The sequence below is a fragment of the Hevea brasiliensis genome, chromosome 14 (genome assembly GCF_030052815.1).
Source record: "Hevea brasiliensis isolate MT/VB/25A 57/8 chromosome 14, ASM3005281v1, whole genome shotgun sequence".
Classification (NCBI taxonomy): Eukaryota; Viridiplantae; Streptophyta; class Magnoliopsida; order Malpighiales; family Euphorbiaceae; genus Hevea; species Hevea brasiliensis.
In genome coordinates this window covers 28,054,815-28,076,780 of record NC_079506.1, presented here as the reverse complement: position 1 = coordinate 28,076,780, position 21,966 = coordinate 28,054,815, and the positions used below count along the sequence as shown (strand labels likewise).

At 36.6% G+C, this 21,966-nt stretch overlaps 1 pseudogene; it reads left to right on the top strand.

The window, feature by feature from the left end:
- On the top strand, nucleotides 1-1,492 carry LOC110649329 (putative F-box protein At4g17565; annotated as a pseudogene).
- The last annotated feature ends 20,474 nt before the right edge of the window (nucleotides 1,493-21,966 follow it).

The window sequence follows — 21,966 nt, the reverse complement described above, 5'->3', positions numbered from 1 at the left end:
ATGAAATTTACCCCAAAATCATATGTCTCTTCTTTGTGTCAAACACCATGGCTCCTGCTCCCTGGCAACCAAGAACATCATGCTCGTTGCTTCTTTAGCCTTGAGGACAATAAAATATATAAGATCAAGAACATTGGTAATCTGTTCAGTAATGATGCTTGGTGTGTTGGGTCATCTCATGGGTGGCTAGTGCTTTTGGATAATGAAGCAAAACCCTTCCTCCTCAACCCCTTTTCACAAGTTTGAATTCAGCTGCCTATAATTGAGAGGTTCATGTTTCAAGTTAATAAATCCTACTTCATCCAAGACTTGAGAAAGGTTTTTATCACCAAAGCTATCTTACTCTCAGATCCATCTCATGATAACAACTATATAGTTGTACTAATTTTTGGTTACCTTTCAAGGCTTGCTTTCAATAAGAAAGGAGATTCAGGTTGGACTATTCTCAGTGGTGCATCTCAAGGCTACTGTGATATCATATACTATAATGATCTTTTTTATGCATTAACGTGGGATAATTTTAACACCCTAGGCAAATCCCACATCGACAAAACACGGGAGAGATGTTGGGTTCATAAGTTGACAGTTCGTAACCCCTATTGAAGCGTTTTAAAACCGTGAGGGCTTCGGCCCAGAGTGGACAATATCACTAGTGGGCCGGGCCATTACATTTGTGGTATCAGAGCCGCTCCGTGTGCAACCTTGAATGATGGTGGGGCAAACCTCAGTGAGGACGCTGAGTCCCATAAGGGGGGTGGATTGTAACACCCTAGGCAAATCCCACATCGACAAAACACGGGAGAGATGCTGGGTTCATAAGTTGACAATTCGTAACCCCTATTGATGCGTTTTAAAACCGTGAGGGCTTTGACCCAGAGCGGACAATATCACTAGTGGGCTGGGCTGTTACAATAGTTCCATTGAAGTATGGGACTTTCATGCTTCTTTGCCAATAAAGAAAAGGGAAATCCACCCTTCAACCACAAGAGAAATGTTGGAAGCTACAAAGTGTTTCAGAAATTTACATTCTTGCCAAACTTACTTGGCAGAATCATCTAGCGATCTTTTACTGGTGCTAAGGTATATAGGGAATTTTGTTAATCAAGAAGGTAAAGTTGTTGATGAAGCATATCTTCTGAGTGGTGACAGCACCTGGCCTTTGGTTTGCCCATATCAAACACTCATGTTTCATGTTTGCAAGTTGGATTCCAGTGAGCAAAAACGGGTGGGAGTAGACAATTTGACGGATAAGGTATTGTTTCTATAGGGAAACCATTCAATGTCACTCTCAGCTCAGTATTGTTCAGGATTTGAAAAGAATTCTATTTATTTTACTGACGATAATTGGAATCAGATGAATGAGGATGACTTGTATGGAGGCCATGATCTTGGCAAGTTCAGCTTGGAAGAAAAGATTGTGAAACCATTTTATGCGTGTGATTTAAGGAGGATTGATCCACCACCTTTTTGGATAGTTCCAAATCCATGGTGAGAGACATATATGATTTATAGTAATATATATGTGGAGCATCCTATTTTTAATTAGTTATTGTTGTCCATGGTTTGATTAAATATTGGACTAATGTTGAAATATTTTTTTTCTTCCAAATTAAAGCTTAATGTTTGTCATAATTAAAATGGGCATTTTCTATCATCTCTATTTTGTGCTTGATTCTACCATGAATATTGATTGTAATTAAGAAGCGTTACAAACACTAATTTGCTCTAAAAGTACAGTTCTAGAAATTATTGAGAATAAAAGAAATGAAAAGGGGATGGTACTCACTGATAATCACCTAAAAAACTCACAAAAAAAATGAAAAAGAAAGAGAAGGAGGAGAGTTTAGAGAAGAGGCAGTGTACCAAAACTCACATTTACTAAACTTTAATCATATAAAATCACAATTTCATGTCAAATTTTGAATTCATAAATCCACATTTAAGAAAAAAAAACCTTTATTTTTCAAAACCCATTTTTTATATAGTAAATATTATTTATTAAACTCAATGACAATTTTTTTTTTAATAGTTCAAGTTCTTCAATACTTAAAAAGTGCGAAACAAGAACTCACCTATTTTTTTTTTCCTTTCTGAGAGAGAGAGAGAATAACTCAGACATGGAGAATGGATTTTAAAGATATATATTGTATAATTTTAAAATCTATATATTTTGTATAATTTTAAAGATATTTTTATAAAATATTCTTTTAAAATATTATATATTAATGTATATCCATAAATTTTAAATTAATTATTCCATCAGGCCACTTTTGTACGAACTCCATGATTTTTTTACGAACTCCATTAGTTAACCTTCAAAATTTGATATTTTATTGAAAGAAAAATTTGCACCATGTAAACTATTCTTCAAAAAAAATCTCAATAATAAAGCACTTAATAATTTCATTAAACGAGGGAAAACATCACAAAAATTCAAGATGAAAAATAAAGAGAAGAAAGAGATTTTTTAACAAAAAGGTAAAACCTCTCTCCCTAGAAGTTTTTGGTTGTGATTATTAATTCATCTCTTTTAGATGAATCTAAAAACATATTTTTAATGTTTGATGTGCATATTTAAAATTATTTCCTCAATATTAATTATGAGAATCAAATTTAAATAACAAATCTGAACTAATTGTTCATTGCTTAGTTTTGGATCAAATAATTATTGAGATTTAACCATTTTATATAGCAAAAGATACCAAGGCAATTATTTGTAACTACCGGCTTTTACAAAAGCTGCTTCTCTATGGGTTTTTTTAAATTTTAAGCATCAACTGTGGGTGTTTATTGCTATTTAAAATTTTAAGCAATTTTATATTTAGTTAAAGTATTTATAAGTGACTGATAAATAGTTAATATATTTAATAAAAGAATAACTAACAAACGTATTTATTGTTAAAATTACTAAAAATGATATTAAATGAAATATATAATGAAATTTTAAAAATTAAAGAGGGATAATATGATAAAATACTTGGCCAAATTAACTTTATAAATACGGGACTTATAAAAACTAAAATAAAAAGTTAGACTTCCTAGTTTATATATATATAAACTTATTTTATAAACCCAACAAATGTTGAAACAAATAGGTAAGCTTATTTTTAGAGTTTATAAACTAATTTATAAGTTAAGACAAACACATTCTAAAATTGAAATTGAAATTATATTGATTCAAGATTTCAATCGAATTGACATTGCTTAGTTCAATTTTAAACCATAATCAGATTTTAAAAAAAAAATTAAAAAATCATTAAATTTTATTAAAACCGAATTCAACCATCTAATATTAATCTCTTAAATCTTTAAACAACCAAGTATGGTAAGTTTAGGATTTTCCATTAAGCGCATTTTTGGTTTAACTGTTGGCTGATAGTTAGTAGCTGATAGCTGATAGTTAGTAGCTGATTTAAGTCAGTATATAATTATGCTTTCTGCTTTAAGTATACTTATTTTTTAAAATAATATCATATTATTTTACTTAAAAAAATTTTAATTTTAAAAAATTTATATTATGTTTGTAAATTTCATATAAAATAATATTTAATTTTATAGCAATTATTTGAGAAAAATCACTAAACAAATATTGAGATGGTAAAATTCTACAAATAATATATATATATATATATATATATATATATATATATATATATATATATATATATATATATATATATATATATATATATATCATTAATTTACGTATAAAATTGACATTGATATTACTTATTACAACTCCAAGCGTTGTAAGAGCAATTTTTTTTTAATAGAATGGACTACTACAGCAAATTGGGATTAATTAAATTATTTAATGATTATTAACGAAGTTGTTTTTTATAGAATTGATAATAAAGAGATCATGTAAGAAATAAAAATTCATCAATAAAAATTGTGAATTTAAACTTATAGTGCGATTTTTTTTTTATTTTTGTGAAATTATTTTTCTTTAATTTTTTTACTTTATTGTTGTTATATGTAAAAATTTTTATTTTTTTTCTTAGTAAATAGTTTATTATTATTATTTTTCTTTTTCTGTTTTTCTTTTATTTTCTCTCTTTTTCTTCCATCATCTTTTTCATTATTATCTATTTTGTTTATCATTTTTTTTCTATCTAATCTATTTCCTTTATTATTTTTTTCTTTCTCATCTATTTTCTTCTTTATCACCTTTTTCTTTTTCATTTTTTTCTTTATTTTCTTTTTCTTTCTCATCTATTTTATTCTTTATCATCTTTTATTTCTCATTTTTCTTCTTCATCTACTTTTTCTGTCTCATTTTTTTATTTAATTTATTTTTTATTATAATTTACCTTTTTATAAATATTTGTTGTTAGTAAATTATTTTTGGTTTTTATTACTTTTTTGTTATTATTTTGATTAATAATTATTATTAGTATAATATTTTTATATTAATTTTTTAGTACTAATTTTTAATTAATAAATAATATTTTAGTAATTTTTAGAATAATTTATTTATGAGAATTTTTATGTTATTTAGAAATTTAATTTTTTTTTCATAGTTTTTTTAACAATTAGCATTAGAAAATCAGTTGCTAAATTGTCAAATTAAAGGCACTAATTTTTTTTTTAGAACCGATTATGTATCGATTGCTATTAGCAATAAATTTTAATTATTAAATCGGTTGCTACTAGCAATCGATATTTTTTAATAACAAATTTCATTTTTTTTAAATTTAATTATTTTAGCAACCGATTCAATTTCTGGTTGATAAATCTATTGCTAATAGCAACCGATTTATCAGTTAGTTGTAACATGATTTAGCAACCAATTTTATTGCAACTGTCTAAATTGGTTGCTAAATTAGTTACTAAATTGATTAACAACCAATTTTATTTGATAAACAATTGATTTGGTCAGTTGCTAATCCTTTTTTTTTAATGTAAGATAAAAAAAAAAGTGAGTCTTATTTTGTTTTCATTAAAATAACAATAGAATTCACTTCCCTAGTATATAAAAATATGAAACTATTTTAAAAAAAATGAAAATGTAATTTATTTATTTGCTTATTTATTTATTGAGCAAGTATTTGTTGAGTTTTCTTTTATTAGAGAATTTCAATTAAAAATCAAATTTATAAGTTTTATATTTGGTTTGGCTTATAAATCGGTCAAATCTGCTTATAAGTCATATATAGATTAGTGTTTGATTGGGCTTATAAGTTAAAATAACTACTTAAAATAAGTCATAAGTAAGACAATCTTACTTTTAACTTATTTACTTATTTTAGAACTATATTATGACCAAATAAAATACTATATTATCCTAATAATTTTTAATAAAATCAATACTATCCTTATTTTAACAATTACAATGCTCAATGATGCATCCTTTTTTGTCATTTTGACAAATTAAGTTTTTTTTAATTATATTTTAACTAAATACTTCAACTACTTAAAATTAATTTTAAATAACCTTACCAAACAACTAGCTACTTATTTTTAAATTAACTTATAAATTAAAAAATATATTCTAAATCAAAAATTAAAAGTAAATAGCCAAACCAAACACCACATATATATTAAAAGTAAATGGCCCCTCACCACATCGGGTGTTCTGACTGCAACTCGGTTCTGGTCGATGACATCGGCGATGACTCCGCTCACTATTATGAGAGTCATAGTCACCCTATCTGCGCTGCACATCTATCCGACACTTGTGGCTGGCTTTTTGATCAAACACATCTTTTGATTCAGCCACAAGACTAGGCTTTGACATAGGTCACTACTAGGTAAGATGTAGTGCTGATCTTTAGAGATCGCCCAAATGATGTAATCCGATCTTTTGAGATCGCCCCAATAATGTAATCTGATCTTTTGAGATCACCCAAATGATGTAATCTGATCTTTTGGAAATGAAACGAGATTTTTATTTAAATGTTTTTGTTTTGTTATCGCATTATTTTTTTCTGATCTCTGACAAGTGCATCCGATCTTATCGCTATTCGCCGATCCCTAAGCTTGGAAATTTATTCCATTTGATGACTTTAGTTAGCCGATCTCATTTATTTGATTTTTTATTATATTTCTGGATCCTTCTTGCGACGTGTCAAGGAAGTAACCCAATTCCACTAACCGATGCGTCGCTTGGGACTTCGCGAGCATTTAATGCTCATGTAATGCCCTCACTGTAGGTAGTATGTACATTCAACTGTTCCGACTACTAATGTCTGTTCGGACAGTCAGACTGTTTGGGAATACACTTAAACTAATAAAATAATAAAAATAACCCGATGAGCACCATGAAGGGCATTTTGGTTATTTCACCCTTAGAGGTGAATTTTGACCTAAATGTCAAATTAAAATTAGGAAATAAAATAATTAAAATAAAATAAATTTATGAATTTGAATTTGGAAAATGATGAGAGAAAGAAGAAGAAAAGGAAAGAAAAGAAAAGAAAGGAAAATAAAAAGACTTATGGCATTTAAAAAAAAAAAATTTAAGTGCACATAAATGTATATGTATATATATATATATATATATATATAGCCATAAGAGACAAAAGCCACCAAACACCATCTTCTTCTCCACTCTTTCTCTCTCTCTCCCTCAAGTTGCCACCCACCCTTGGTCCCTCATTTCCACCATTGTCATTCAAGCTCCAAGCTTGATTTCTCCCTCATTTCCTCACCAAAACCCATTACACTCTTTATTAAAAATACTCCCCACACCCTAAGAAAGCTTTAGATACCCATTTGAAGAAGAGAAATTGAAGTTTGCAAGTTGGGTCACAAGGTAAGTGCAAAAATACCACTCCCTCTCTTCTTTAAATCTTGTAAGAATGATGAGATGAGTGAGTATTCCATGAAAATGAAAACAAATAAAAAGAAATTGAAGAACCCTAATTTTGGCAGCCATGAATTTGGTGAGGTTTGCTGTTTTTAAATGATGAAAAATGGTTCCATAAGGATGTTTGAATAGTAGATATGATAAGAAGTGTAAAAGAGTTAAGTTTGTGTAAATTGGGTGATTGGAATTAGGGTTTATGTATATGATATAGGGACTTTATGTAAATGCTTGAAATTAACTTGGTTGAGTTGAGATTGATGCTTATAGAAGTGCCATATATGATTATTTAGAGTTTGGAAGAAGAGATTGAAATTGGGAGTGTGAATTTTTTGTAGGTTGTGTTGTTGTTGAATCCAGTAAATTTTTATTTCCATATCTCCCTTTGTGTTGCCCCAATTGGTATGAGGCCAATTGGAGGTGTTTTGGGACATCCAAACCTTCATTTTTCAAGAAGGAACCCTACCTAAGTTCTGTCAAAATCATGACTAATTCTCTACCCAAACCCGGATGACCAAACACTAAAACCCAGAAATGACCAAATGAACAGTACGTGTTCATTTGGTCATAACTCTCTCTATACTGGTCCCAAATAACCTAAAATTACATCAATGGAAACCTTAGACATAGGGCTACACATTTCATGAAGACCACTTGACCCAGTTTTGCCTTTAACCAAATCAAATTGTTAGCACAAGTTGAGTCACTAAAACAGCCAACCCAGAAATTGTCCAAAATACTGTTCCTTTGGTATGCTTGACCAGTTTTGGCAAAAATGCCATAACTTGGTCTCCAAAGCTGTAAATTGAGTGAAACTAGTGCCAAAAGTTTTATAAGACATAGTACAACAATTTTTATGTTTTGACCAAGCTCTAAAAACCATTGCATCCTAGGGAAAAAATTAGCCAAATTTAGGAATTGAAATCTGGAAAATGTTAAGTTGAACCCAGATTGCCATTTGATACCCGTGTGTTCATTTGGCCATAACTCCCACTAGGAAATTCCATTTGAGATGTGCCAATATGATATGGAAACATGATACTTAGGGCTAAAACATTGATTTAGACACCTTTGCCAAATTCTAAGTGTAAAGACCCTAAAAAGAGAGTCAAACATAATGCCCTGAAGTTGGTTATTGCCCTTTTAGGACTGAGAGTCCAGGTTAATACACTGACTATAACTCACTATACCAAGCTTGAAAAATTATGAAATTGTACCTAGGAGTCTCTAAGACATAGAGGAACATATCTTGTGAAGGAACCTAAGTCTAAAAATGACCATAAAATGTTCAAATGACTGGTCAAAGTTTATTGACCAGGAATTGTAAATTCTAGACAGCTTAGAGGCAGGGGGACCAGTTATGGTATTTTGACCATAACTTGAGCTCTATAACCCCAAATTCAGTGATTCAAAAACTGAAATTCAATTTTAAACATAGAGGAGCAATTGTTATGAAGGAAGTGTGACTAAATAGACATCCTAACCTAGTCAAATTCCTAGATAAATATAACACATCAACATGAACCTAAAGAAAGGTTCATGGGAAAAATGCTATATATGATAATTAAAATGCTCATAAGGATAATTAAATATTAAAAATGATATGAATATGTAAATTGGGACTAATGTCCTATTAATATGAAATTAATGATACCAATGAATAGTACCAAAAAATAGTAACAGTGAATAGTGCTAAAATAATTAAAAATATTTAATTGCCCATAGTATACCTAAACTTATTTATTTAGTTTGGATAATTTGGTATATCAATTAGGGACTACAGATAGCAGTATTGCCTACCAAGAAAATCATAAACTGACAATATATGTCTGGTATGATTGTTCTACAGGCTATATGCCTACTTACTGGCCATTGTGCCTACTTTATTTCTGGCTTTACAAGCCTGATAGCGGGTCTCATGCCCGACAGCTGGCCTCGTGCCTGACAGACATATACTGGATAGACATACGACTGTCTAACCAGTATACACCCGTGCATCTAGCTTTTATAATTTGTTATAGGTTTCTTGGGCACTGATGAAAATTAATTAAGACTTAAAATACAATAAGTAATCACAAAAGATCCCGATAATGTTAATTGTTTCCAAAGAGCAATAAAAATGTAAAAGACCCAGAAATTATGAGTTGCAGATATTATTTCAAATGTTAAATTATTGTTATTATAAATTATGCACCACTAAGTGTTATGCTTAGCGCGTTGGTTTTCCATCGTGTAGGTACTGGAGATCAGTCCCAGCAGCCGCAGCAGCAGCAGTAGTAGTGCTCACGCAGAGACCTATCAGATCTGCCAGTGTTTACTAGTCACCTCTACAGTTGTATTTTGGTAGGGCCCATGTATATACTAGTATTTTGGTTCATTATGTCTAGTCGTGATGTATTTCATTTTGGACTTGTAATTAAACTTTGAGATTGAAATAAAAACTTATAATTTATTATCTATGAATTTCCATATGAATGCAATAGATGATACTTCATTTTGAGATCTCATAAATAGTTGTGAATGATATGATAAAAGAGAATATGATATGGAAATATGTGAGATGACTATGAATATGTTAACAGATGATAGCGGAACCCGCCAGATGCTAATAAAGCAGGGGAGGCTCTATCCGGGTCTCCACGGAAATAAGTCATAAAAAAAATTTTCTACACATAGAATACATGTTTTAAATGACATCAAAAGTTTACAATAGATATGATAAAACAAAATAGGATACTCTGGCACCGAATGTGGCACTTCTTGCTCGGCTATATAATAGACGGGTAAGGGGCGTCGCATTTAGTGGTATCAGAGTAGAGGTTTAGGCGGTCCTAGACGTAGATAGATAGAAAGAAATAGTTGCATCACATGCATGGGCCTTTAGATAGAGTCGAGGTGACACTAATGCAGTTCTGTTCTTTATCTGTTTTATAGGATTGATGGCATCTGATCCTTCAGAGCACAGACCTCCAGGACCGATAGAGGAGGAAGTAGAGAGTCACGCACCTGCTCCTAGTCGGGAGAGAAGTGGTAGTTGAGCAGAGTCATCTCGAGGTACTGTGAGTAAAGCACAGCAGGCCTTCTATGAACAGATGACACAACTGTTCCGTTAGGTCACCGGAGGCATTCCTCAGCCACAGCCACCTTCACCTCCATAGTCATAGCAGCCACCACCACCACCACCTGTACAGCCACTTCCACGCCCACAGCCGCAACCTGTACACAGATCTCCACTAGAGAGACTATGAAAGTATGGGGCAGTTGACTTCAGAGGTAAGAGGGATGATGATCCAGCCACAGCAGAGTATTGGCTGGAGAGGATAGAGAGGGTATTGCAGCAGTTGTAGTGCACCCCAGAGTAGCAGTTGCAGTGTGCTCTGTCATTGCTACAGGAGGATGTATATAGATGGTGGGTAACAGTATCTAGAGTAGTACAGTCTGCACAGATCACTTGGGAGTTCTTTCTGGCTGAATTCAGAAAGAAATACATCAGTCACGTGTACTTGAAGGCCAAAAGGAGAGAATTCCTGGCACTGAGACAGAGGTAACTGACAGTCTCTGAATATGAGCGGGAATTGGTGAGACTTAGTGGATATGCATTAGAGCTAATGCCTATAGAGGTTGATAAGTGCAAAAGGTTTGAGGATGGACTGAATGACAACATCCGACTAATAGTTACATATCACCACTTCACAGATTTCTCCCTATTAGTAGCGTCAGCTCTGGATGTGGAGAGAGTCAGAAATGAGGAGCAGTCCAAGAGGGACAGACAGCGTAAGAGAGGTCCTAGACAAAGCCACTTTAGTGCACCAGTTACTAGTAGTAAGAAGCATAAGGGTTCACAGAGCCAGACACAAGGCCAGAGGGGCCAGTCTGGAGTAGTTATAGCTAGTTCCCCGGGTACGGTAACAAGAGAATCAATTTCAGTGCTAGAATGTACCCACTGTGGCAGGATACACAGAGGGGAGTGTCGACTGTTCACTGGTGGATGTTTCAGATGTGGGTTTATGGATCATTTCATACGAAGTTGTCCACAGGGGAGTGCTCCCACTGCACTACCACAGACAGAGAGGACTACCCCGACAGCACAAAAGGGTAGAAGACCTGTGAGGCCTGAGACAGCTGGTACATCACAAAGGGCTTCTGAGACTATAAAATGGCTTGAGGCTAGAGTAGCACCTCGTGTACGCTATGGCTCGAGAGGAGCTAAATCCGGTAGACGTTATCAGAGGTGCATTTCCTAATTATAATACTTTTAAGTATGTATTGATAGACCCTAATTATATTCATCCCTATATATACGTTGTATCTCCTGTTAAAAAGAGGATACCGAGAGATGGGTTAGAAGATGACATGCTTGCCACCAACCCTTTGAACCCTAAGGTTATGGTAGATTATCAACCGAAAAGGATCGTATCAAAGATAATAAATGGAAATGAGAAGGAGGCTGTATATGAGATGAAAGAAGATGAGTACAGAACTGGTTGAGGAAAAAAAAAAAAGAGTTAGTCTATGGGATTATACCGTGGTGACTATGTAATGCTCTTGATATTTGTGCTGTAAACTGCAGATTACAGTACCAACTTAGGACTATTGTGTAGAGCTACGTATTTTCAATAGTAAATCGAGATAAGGATAAGATTGTAAAACTAGGATCAATAAGACAGACTAAAGAAAAAGTAAAGTATTGTAAAACAAAAAGGCGAAAAGACAAGGAGATAGCGGTCTCTTGATTAATTACACTGTATAAATTTCGAGGACGAAATTTTATTTAGAGGGGAAGAATTGTAATGCCCTCACTGTAGGTAGTCCGTACATTCTACTTTTTCGACTACTAATATCTGTTCAGACAGTCAGACTGTTTGGGACTACACTTAAACTGTAGTGAGGAGGCATAAATTAATAAAATAAATATTAAAAAATAATAATATATATAGGAAAAATTTTGAGAAATAAAAATAAAATTTAAAGAATTTATTAATTAGTATAAAATAATAAAAATAACCTGATGAGCACCATGAAGGGCATTTTGGTCATTTCATCCCTAGAGGTGAATTTTGATCTAAATGTCAAATTAAAATTAGGAAATAAAATAATTAAAATAAATTAAATTTATGAATTTGAATTTGGAAAATGATAAGAGAAAGAAAAAGAAAAGGAAAGAAAAGAAAAGAAAGGAAAATAAAAAGACTTATGGCATTTACAAAAAAAAAAAAAAAAATTTAAGTGCACATAAATGTATATATATATATATATATATAGCCATAAGAGACAAAAGCCACTAAACAATATCTTCTTCTCCACTCTTTCTCTCTCTCTCCCTCAACTTGCCGCCCACCCTTGGTCCCTCATTTCCACCATTGTCATTCAAGCTCCAAGCTTGATTTCTCCCTCATTTCCTCACCAAAACCCATAACACTCTTTATTAAAAATACTCCCCACACCCTAAGGAAGCTTTAGAGACCCATTTAAAGAAGAGAAATTGAAGTTTGTAAGTTGGGTCACAAGGTAAGTGTAAAAATACCACTCCCTCTCTTCTTTAAATCTTGTAAGAATGATGAGATGAGTGAGTATTCCATGAAAATGAAAACAAATAAAAAGAAATTGAAGAGCCCTAATTTTGGCAGCCATGAATCTTGTGAGGTTTGCTGTTTTTAAATGATGAAAAATGGTTTCATAAGGATGTTTGAATAGTTGATATGATAAGAAGTGTAAAAGAGTTGAGTTTGTGTAAATTGGGTGATTGGAATTAGGGTTTATGTATATGATGTAGGGACTTTATGTAAATGGTTGAAATTAACTTGGTTGAGTTGAGATTGATGCTTATAGAAGTGCCATATATGCTTATTTGGAGTTTGGAAGAAGGAGGAGATTAAAATTGGGAGTGTGAATTTTCTGCAGGTTGTGTTGTTGTTGAATCCAGTAAATTTTTATTGCCATATCTCCCTTTGTGTTGCCCCAATTGGTATGAGGCCAATTGGAGGTGTTTTGGGACATCCAAACCTTCATTTTTCAAGAAGGAACCCTGCCCAAATTCTATCAAAATCATGACAAATTCTCTACCCAAACCCGGATGACCAAACACTAAAACCCAAAAAATGACCAAATGAACAGTACATGTTCATTTGGTCATAACTCTCTCTATACTGATCCAAAGGACCTAAAATTACATCAATGGAAACCTTAGACATAGGGCTACACTTTTCATGAAGACCACTTGACCCAATTTTGCTTTTAACTAAATCAAATTGTTAGCACAAGTTGAGTCACTAAAACTGCCAACCCAGAAATTGTCCAAAATACTGTTCCTTTGGTATGCTTGATCAGTTTTGGCAAAAATGCCATAACTTGGTCTCCAAAGTTGTAAATTGAGTGAAACTAGTGCCAAAAGTTTTATAAGATATAGAGCAACAATTTTTATGTTTTGACCAAGCTCTAGAACCATTGCATCCTAGGAAAAAAATTAGCCAAAGTTAGGAATTGAAATCTGGAAAATCTTAAGTTGAACCCAGAATGCCATTTGATACCCGTGTGTTCATTTGGCCATAACTCCCACTAGGAAATTCCATTTGAGATGTGCCAATATGATCTGGAAACATGATACTTAGGGCTACAACATTGATTTAGACACCTTTGCCAAATTCTAACTGTAAAGACCCTAAAAAGAGGGTCAAACATACTGCCCTAAAGTTGGTTATTGCCCTTTTAGGACTGAGAGTCCAGGTTAATTCACTGACTATAACTCACTATACCAAGCTTGAAAAATTATGAAATTGTACCTGGGAGTCTCTAAGACATATAGGAACATATCTTGTGAAGGAATCTAAGCCTAAAAATGACCATAAAATGATCAAATGACTGGTCAAAATTTATTGACCAGGAATTGTAAATTCTGGACAGCTTAGAGGCAAAGGGACCAGTTATGGTATTTTGACCTTAACTTGAGTTCTATTACCCCAAATTCAGTGATTCAAAAACTGAAATTCAAGTTTAAACATAGAGGAGCAATTGTTATGAAGGAAGTGTGACTAAATAAACATCCTAACCTAGTCAAATTCCTAGATAAAGATAACACATCAACATGAACCTAAAGAAAGGTTCATGGGAAAAATGCTATATATGATAATTAAAATACTCATAAGGATAATTAAATATTAAAAATGATATGAATATGTAAATTGGGACTAATTTCCTATTAATATGAAATTAATGGTACCAATGAATATTATCAAAAAATAGTAACAGTGAATAGTGCTAAAATAATTAAAAATATTTAATTGCCCATAGTATACCTAGACTTATTTATTTAGTTTGGATAAATTGGTATACCAATTAGGGACTATAGATAGCAGTACTGCCTACCGAGAAAATCATGAACTGACAATATATGTTTGGTATGATTGTTCTACAGGCTATATGCCTACTTACTAGCCATTGTGCCTACTTTATTTCTGGCTTTACAAGCCTGACAGCGGGTCTCTGCCCGACAGCTGGTCTCGTGCCTGACAAATGTATACTGGATAGTGTCGACACCATATTTTGGCCGATCCCCAAAATACTTTGAAACCGATCCCCGGTGCTAAGTTTCCTCGGAGTAGCTAATCACGTTTCCGATCCCTCTTTGGTAGGCGGTCACATTTCCGACCTCTCCTCGCAAAGACGTGAATCAATGATAAGTCCTACGCATCCCTTGAAACTCAGCCGATCTCTCAAATCATTTACCGATCCTTCAAACCCGTTGCCGGATTTCCGGACCTGTCAAGAATATTCCCGATCTCTGTTGATAAATGAAGTGAACTAGCACTAGATCTTTTCCTACCAGTTTTATTGCCGACCTCCTTTCCGAAAGTTTAAGAGCTAAAGTTTTGGTTCGATTCCGATCTTAAGTGTTCGAGTTAAATTTTCGGTCAAGTTCTGTTCAGCATTTCTTCCCTACCGATCTCATGTTCAGAGTGCTTTCCGATCTCTCATACTTAGATTAATAATCACATTTAGTTTTTGTTTTGCTGTGCTCATACAATCAAATACTCAGACAAATAATGGTTTAAAATTTTCCGATCACAATCATTCATTGAACAAAAGGCATTTCATTTCATGTCATAATTTGTACAAAGTTATTCGGCTGGGGGATCACCCCCAGCCTGATCTACATTTGGATCACTCCCTCTCTCCCTCTCACCCTCGGCTTCATCCTCACTATCTTCACCATCGCCCCCGGGTGCCAGGTCGTCCATCCAAGAAAAGTCTTCTTCTGGGTAACGCTCCTGGAGTGCGGCCAAGAGATCCTTGTGAGCCTTCACATAGGCCTCAGCTATTCCCGTCACCATCTCCTCATCCCTCTCCTTAAGCTCCTTATCCTTCGCCTCGAGTTCCTCTATAAGTTGAGCGACCTGAGAGGATGCATTGGCGTGGAGCGCTGGACTTCCTTAAGAGCGTCCCTCTCATCCGAAATACGGCCTGCTCGCCAACCGGTCTTCATGGAGCTTTGCCCGTCCCTCGACCTGAGATATATAATCCCGAGCCGATGAGAGTTCGGATCGGAGGGAATCCACTTCCTGGTTCTTCTTCCCGATCTCCTTACCCAGGCGCTGAATCCTTTCCCGGATCATGGTCTGGTTCACCAGACACTCCACGTTTAAGCTCATGGTCCGAGTCAATATGTCATCAAGGCCACTCTGGGATAGCCTGTCCCGATCCTCCTGAAAGAAGATGGTAGACCCCAGGACTTTAGCAAAACCGGGGTTCTCCTTAACAGTTCGGTTATCCTTCAAGGAGTCGATCAGTATCTGAGCGCCCCGAGAGGAGGTCCTCCCAGAAGCTTGAGTAGGTCCCCTTTCCGCGCTTGGGACAACTGCAAGAATTGAGGTCGCTCTTCCGATCTAGGAGGAGATCGGGTAGCTTCAGTGGTCGAGGGACCCGAAGGTTGGGGAGGATCTCTTTGTATCTCCCCAGGCTCGCGACCAGGTGTTTGGAGTCGTTCTGAACGCTTCATCTCCTTTACTTTCCGGAAGATCTCTCTTCCTTCTTCCGCTTCCTATGACCTTCACAACCCGCCATACCGCACAAAGAAAAGGTTAGTGACATCACTAAGGACCTTATAATTGAGATATAGAAAATAACTATGCCGAGGTAAGAGAGACTAAGTTCGCGTTCTTGGCCGGTGAGCACTGAACAAATTAATGGTGCAAATTTCTAGATACCGAATCCAAACAAGAATACTTTTTAGTGGCAGCCTCACTCATCAGATCCATCACTATCAAAATATCCTCTTCGCTCAGGGTAATATGGTTCGAAGCAAGGGTCCCCGTACCACCACCATGGGAAATCCTCAAAGCGGCTCGGATCTTTGCTCCTCACAATGAAGAAACGATTCTTCCAGGTCGTAAGGGACGAGGGAAGATCGGAAAAGAGCCCGCAACTAGGCTTCGCCTGAAAGAACCAGTGGTCATCGTCCTTTCGGTGAGTTAGCCGGTGCAGCTTGGCGAACACTTTAGCCGTAGGTCTGATTCCCTTAGCTCGGCATAGACCTCGGAAAGCTACCAAGATCCGCCACGAGTTGGGGTGAATTTGAACAATGGATGCTCGATGAAATTTTAAGACCTCCTTGTAGAAGTCATCCGTGGGAACCAAGGTCGCCTTTAATTGTTCCTCGTACACCATAACCATGTCGTTCTCTTCAAAGGAGTGATTGACACGAAGGTCGCCATGGCACTTGATTAGCTCGCATAAGTCGGGCCGAATGTTATATTCTTGGCTAAACGATCAAGATCGGATTCTCGAAGAACCGATCGTAGCTCGCCTATAGGAGATTCTCCCACCAAGGGCGCCAGACGCCTTAATGGTACGACCCGCCCCTGACCTGGAGCAGGGACCCTAAGAGGTTCGGGTTGCATGCTTGGCCCGGCCGCCTCTTCCTCATCAGACGATGACCAAGAGAACTCAATGGAAGGAGGGCTCGCCGCTCTCTGACCTTCTTCACCGCTCTTTTTCTAAAGAAACTAAGAACTTTAACAAAAAGAAGATCAAAGTCCTTACGAGTCTAATCTGTCGGAGAAACCGAGAAAATGAGAGAACTTCAAGCTATGAGCAGAGATCAAAATGAAATGAGAAAACAACCGGCTAACCTCCCCTATTTTTACTAGTCCGAGCATTTAATGCTGGCGTGGTTCTAGGCGGCTCATCGATTGGTGAGACTCGACGGCTGTTCTGACACTTTTCTCATATATCCGCATGTTCAGAGATCGGTCATTCGGAGATCGGCTTAACTATTTTAATATTTTGAAGAAAGGATCACCAAGTGTCATTCAGGTAAAGAACCAGATCGGATAACCACCTTAGAGATCGGAAAATAATCAATGCAAAAAAAATAATAAGATGATAACTGCAAAATAAAGTCTTTATTTGCAAAAAGATCGGATTACATCATTTGGGCGATCTCTAGGATCGGATTACAATAAAGGTCTAGCTACATCATGTGGCCGATCTCTAGAGATCCGATTACATTGAAAATTACATCATTTCGTGATCTCTAGAGACCGATGAAAATCCTATCTCAAGAGGCTGATCTAAGGACCGCTTTATAACTAATGCCAAGGATACTCCTGTGTGTTCCAAAGATCGCTTATAATCGATCCCAGGATATTGCCGACCGGATGCTTCATCCGCCGTCGAACACCCAATGTGGATCGAATCGCTTAACACTCAATGTGATGAGAAGCCGAATGAACTCGCTTGAGAAACTCGAGATCGTTACAACCGAATCCCGCAATACGCATCGGTCAAATACAGTTCACTCACCATCGCCAAATAGTACCATCCAATCACCTGGATCGTAAATTTTCCGTAGATGAAAAGGGAATTCCATCGGAAGAGGATCAAAACCACGCTTGTAGCTTAACTTTCCCGAATAGCTAGAACCAAGAAACAAGGAGAAAGAGAGAAAATCGAATGAAGGAAATGCCACTATCAACAGGTATATATAGGGAAAATGGGCATTTAATGTCGAAGGAAAACGGTTGACGCTCAAAATCGAGATGTATTTATTGCTTGGACAGAATCCAGACTGATCAAGGTATAAAAGAGATCGGTAGTTAGGAGATAAGCATGAGAGATCTGAATAGGAGCTAGGGTAGGGATCGGAAGACAAAAAGAATAAGACAAATTCGATAACCGCCGCCGTAATCGTGAGCCGAGGTAGTTAAAGCGTGGCAGACGAGATCTCCACCGCACGCCTAAGAATCGCCCGCAATGCTGACAGGTGCCAGGGTATGTCATGACAGTCCTGTACATCCCAATCCCCACCGTTGATCTCACTTGTAAGGATGAATCCGGAACCCTTGGATCAAGAGAGAAGACGACAATACCAGCGTCTTTCACTCTCACTCGCATCGTTCCGACAAAGGATTCAAGACCGCCGGATTAAAAGAGGAAAAGGACAAATATTTTGAGAATCGATCTCAGCCAGTCGTTTTGATTCTCTTTAATTCCTGAACATCCGATCATGTACTTCAAAATCCTGACCCTCCATCTCCCTCAAAATGAATCCTGACCCTTCATGGGGAGCACCCGATTCCTATAAATACCTGCATGAAAAACTGTTCAAGAGGGAGGACGGACGAAAAAAAGAAAGGCTGTTATTATAGCGGAAGAACTCTGAAAATTTCATTCAGTTTGTTATTCTGCTACTTTGAAGTATTGATTGGAAAGACTTTTGAAACTAGTTTTCTGAAGTGTTTCTTGAAAGGATTTTGAACACTGGAACTCTACATTTCCAGCTTGTTCATCACCTGATCACGCCTTCACTTTCAACTCTTTATCATCTCTATTTTCATCCCTTCTGTTGGAGCTCAAATCCCACTCAGTTGTTATCTTGACCTAATCACATCATAGCTAAGCTCCCTCCAGTTCACGGTGAACATCAACTCTCAGGCTAATCAGTCCGCGGTCTTGTTTCTAGTGGCCACCCCACAATTATTCCTACAGATTCAGCTCCTCCCAGGTAAGAGCTCACGTCGCTGTTTTATTAAGTGTTTGCGTTCATTTCTTTCGTAGTCTCTCTGTCCTTTTTACGTATGTGATTTTTCTCCAAGTTCATCTCGTGCAAAGAGACCCAGAAATGTTATTCTCAGGTCATCTCTTTAGTGATTAGTGTGCCTTTTATTAATCTTCGTCATTTCTGAATACAAGCTTTTCTGGTTCCTAGTAGAGTGTAAATGGTCAGGTAAGACGTAGGTAACTGCAACCTAAAGATCTCTCTTAAAGGGAAAATCTGAATAATACATAAGGAAGATAGTCAAACTATTAGGTCGACGCAACGCAGGATTCGGCAAAGATGCCATAAAATGGAAGTAAAAGAAGCAGAGTAGATTGGTCATAAATAAATATTGGTAAAATAAATACATGAGAGGTCGGTAAATCAGGTCTCATTTTCCCCGTCTAGCCGAAGGATATTGATAAGTCCTATCCCCAACCTCTTTAAACTTGTGATCCTTATCTCTAGGTTCTTAGGGCACCAAAATTCTGGAGATCGGAAAAATACCTTTCAGGCACCTTTCTAATTTAAAAGAGATCGGAGGAGAGTTCTTATCCGGTCTTAACTCAAATTCTAATAAACATTTAAAAGAGATCGGAGGAGAGTTCTTATCCGGTCTCAACTCAAAATTTTATTAAATAGGATCGGAGGAGAATTTTTATCCTGTTCCCATCTCGAAATTTTAATAAATACCTAAAAGAGATCGGAGGAGGACCCTCACCCGACCTCCAATTAGAATTTTAATAAATAATCCAAAGAGAGATCGGAGGAGAGTTCTTATCCTGTCTCTATTCAAATTTTAATAAATATTAAAAAGAGATAGGAGGAGAGTTCTTATCCTATTCTCACACCAAATTTCAACCGTATGCAAGATAATCCCAAAACCCCGAACAATTCGTAACGCCAACTCACTAAGGCTGTCTCATTTACTTATGTATCTGGGTAATCCTAATTAGTGAAAAATCAAACATTCCTTTTACCAAAAGGATTAACATTCCCACTATAGCCCTTCTAACTAATTTATAAAGGACACAAAATTAAATCTACTTACCCTTGTTAAGGGACGAGGTGGGGTGACTAACACCTTCCACACCAGTTAGTGGACCCCGAACCTAGAATCTCTGTTTTTAAGTGGTTTCATTTTTAATTTAACTCCCTAAATGGTTTTCTTTAGTTTCCCTCAAAACTAAGGTGGCGACTCCTCACTTTTCCCACTTCGTGAGTGATCGTCAAGCGACCGCAAAATCCCGCTGACTTAGCGACTACTGGGACGGTATATCCTAACCCCAGTCTAGAGGTCCAAAAGTAGGCTTAATTTTTGTCTGATCAAATTATAGTTAGAGGGCTCACTCGGCAATTTCTTATATGCTAATTATTATTGCTGCTAACTATTTTGTTTTGCCTGTTCTATCTCCTACAGTGCTCTTCATTTCAAAGAAAAAGGAAAAAAGGAAAAATGGAAAAATAAAATCCCCCTGAATTGGGAAGAGGTAAAAGTGTCCCTTCACACACCGAACACTTACACAATGTCCTCACACACTATAGTCCTAACCCGGGCTTTCTTACCCTTTTAGGAAAGTAGGAGGGGGTCATGTAGCGGTGCAGTGGGTTTTACCCGTTAGTATCCGTGAAGGCTCCTGCTCAAATTGAAACTCGTTCTATCCATTGTGATACTCGTGGAATTTTCCCCGACAATATCATGGGGGTAGAATGGGGCTCTCTCTTGTTCTGAGGGGCAATTTGGGAACCTGTGGCTATTAGAAAAATTAGATCCTGAGCTAAACCGTCACAATAGCTGAAAGCCGTAGTAAACTGCCTCATAAGATAGAACCATCCAGATAGGTAGCGCTTACCCGGTATCAGGAGTCTCCCTATTATAGGACAAAAAGGGACATGTTTACTCTTACCTTACTCTCTTTCGATTTCTTTTCGTTCATTTTGTGAGGGTAATCTTGAATTCTACTGAAACACTTACACATTTTCCTACTTTGATAAATGTGTACGTGTCACTCTGTCAACAGTATGATTCAAAATTACCCTAATTTGTCTTACTAACGAATCTTCCCGCAGGCATCACCAAACCGAGGGTCTGTAAAAGGATAGGCATCATTTTTATCATGGCATCCTCGAGTCAGTCGGCAGAAAAGGTTCAGAATGCTAAACTTTGGTCTGAATCGGCTCATGTTCCGGTACCCTCCCAAAATGATGCTTTCAAGGCGCCTGCTAGCTCGCTACCTTCACTGGATTTGGATGAAATAGAGGTCAAAATGAACAACCTCGAGGGTCTGTCTAGTAGATGGAGGTCGCTTCCCGATCAGGTCAAGGTACAGTTTGAAGAAAAGTACGGAAGGATTGCAACCTTAATGCAAGTCAAGGTCCAAATCCCGGCATTAAAAGCCATGTTGTCGGTTTGGAATCCTAAGTACGGAGTATTCTCTTTCAATGATATTGACACGGTCCCCACTATGGAAGAATATCAGGCATTGCTAGGGATCCCATACTCCTTGCAGAACCGGATCTACTTACACCTCGAGCATAGACAGACCTGGAAACGGTTGGCACACATGTTGGGTTTTCCCCCAGAAGAAGTAAAGTCCAGAAAGCGATCAAAGGGAACACGTATGGATGGTATTGGACGTACCTTGAGAAGCGGTTAGATCATCGCCTCCAAGAGAAACGATGGGATCAAGCTTCCGTAGCACTCGCCTTGGGAATCTATGGTCTGATCCTGTTCCCGGGGCCATTGGGGATCATCACTAGCAGTGCAGTAGAGGTATTTTGGACAGTAGAAAGGCAGGGGATCAACCCGATACCGGCAATCCTTGCTGAAACCTTGTTAACCCTAACTTACTGCAGACAACAGGGGAAAGGGTCCATTAAGTGTTGCTCTCAGTTATTATACCTCTGGACTATCAGCCACATGTGTCCTGAGGAGACAAAAGGATTGACTTGGTACCTTGACCAGCCTCCCATTGAGAAGATGATCCGGTTAGTGATAAGCCCGAAGAATGAAAAACAGTGGCGGGAACGGATTCTGAGTTTCAATAGCCATGATTACTGTTGGAGGAAGCTGTGGACGTCAAGCCAACCTGTCTTGATTGGTACAGGAGGTATTCAGTCGGTGTCC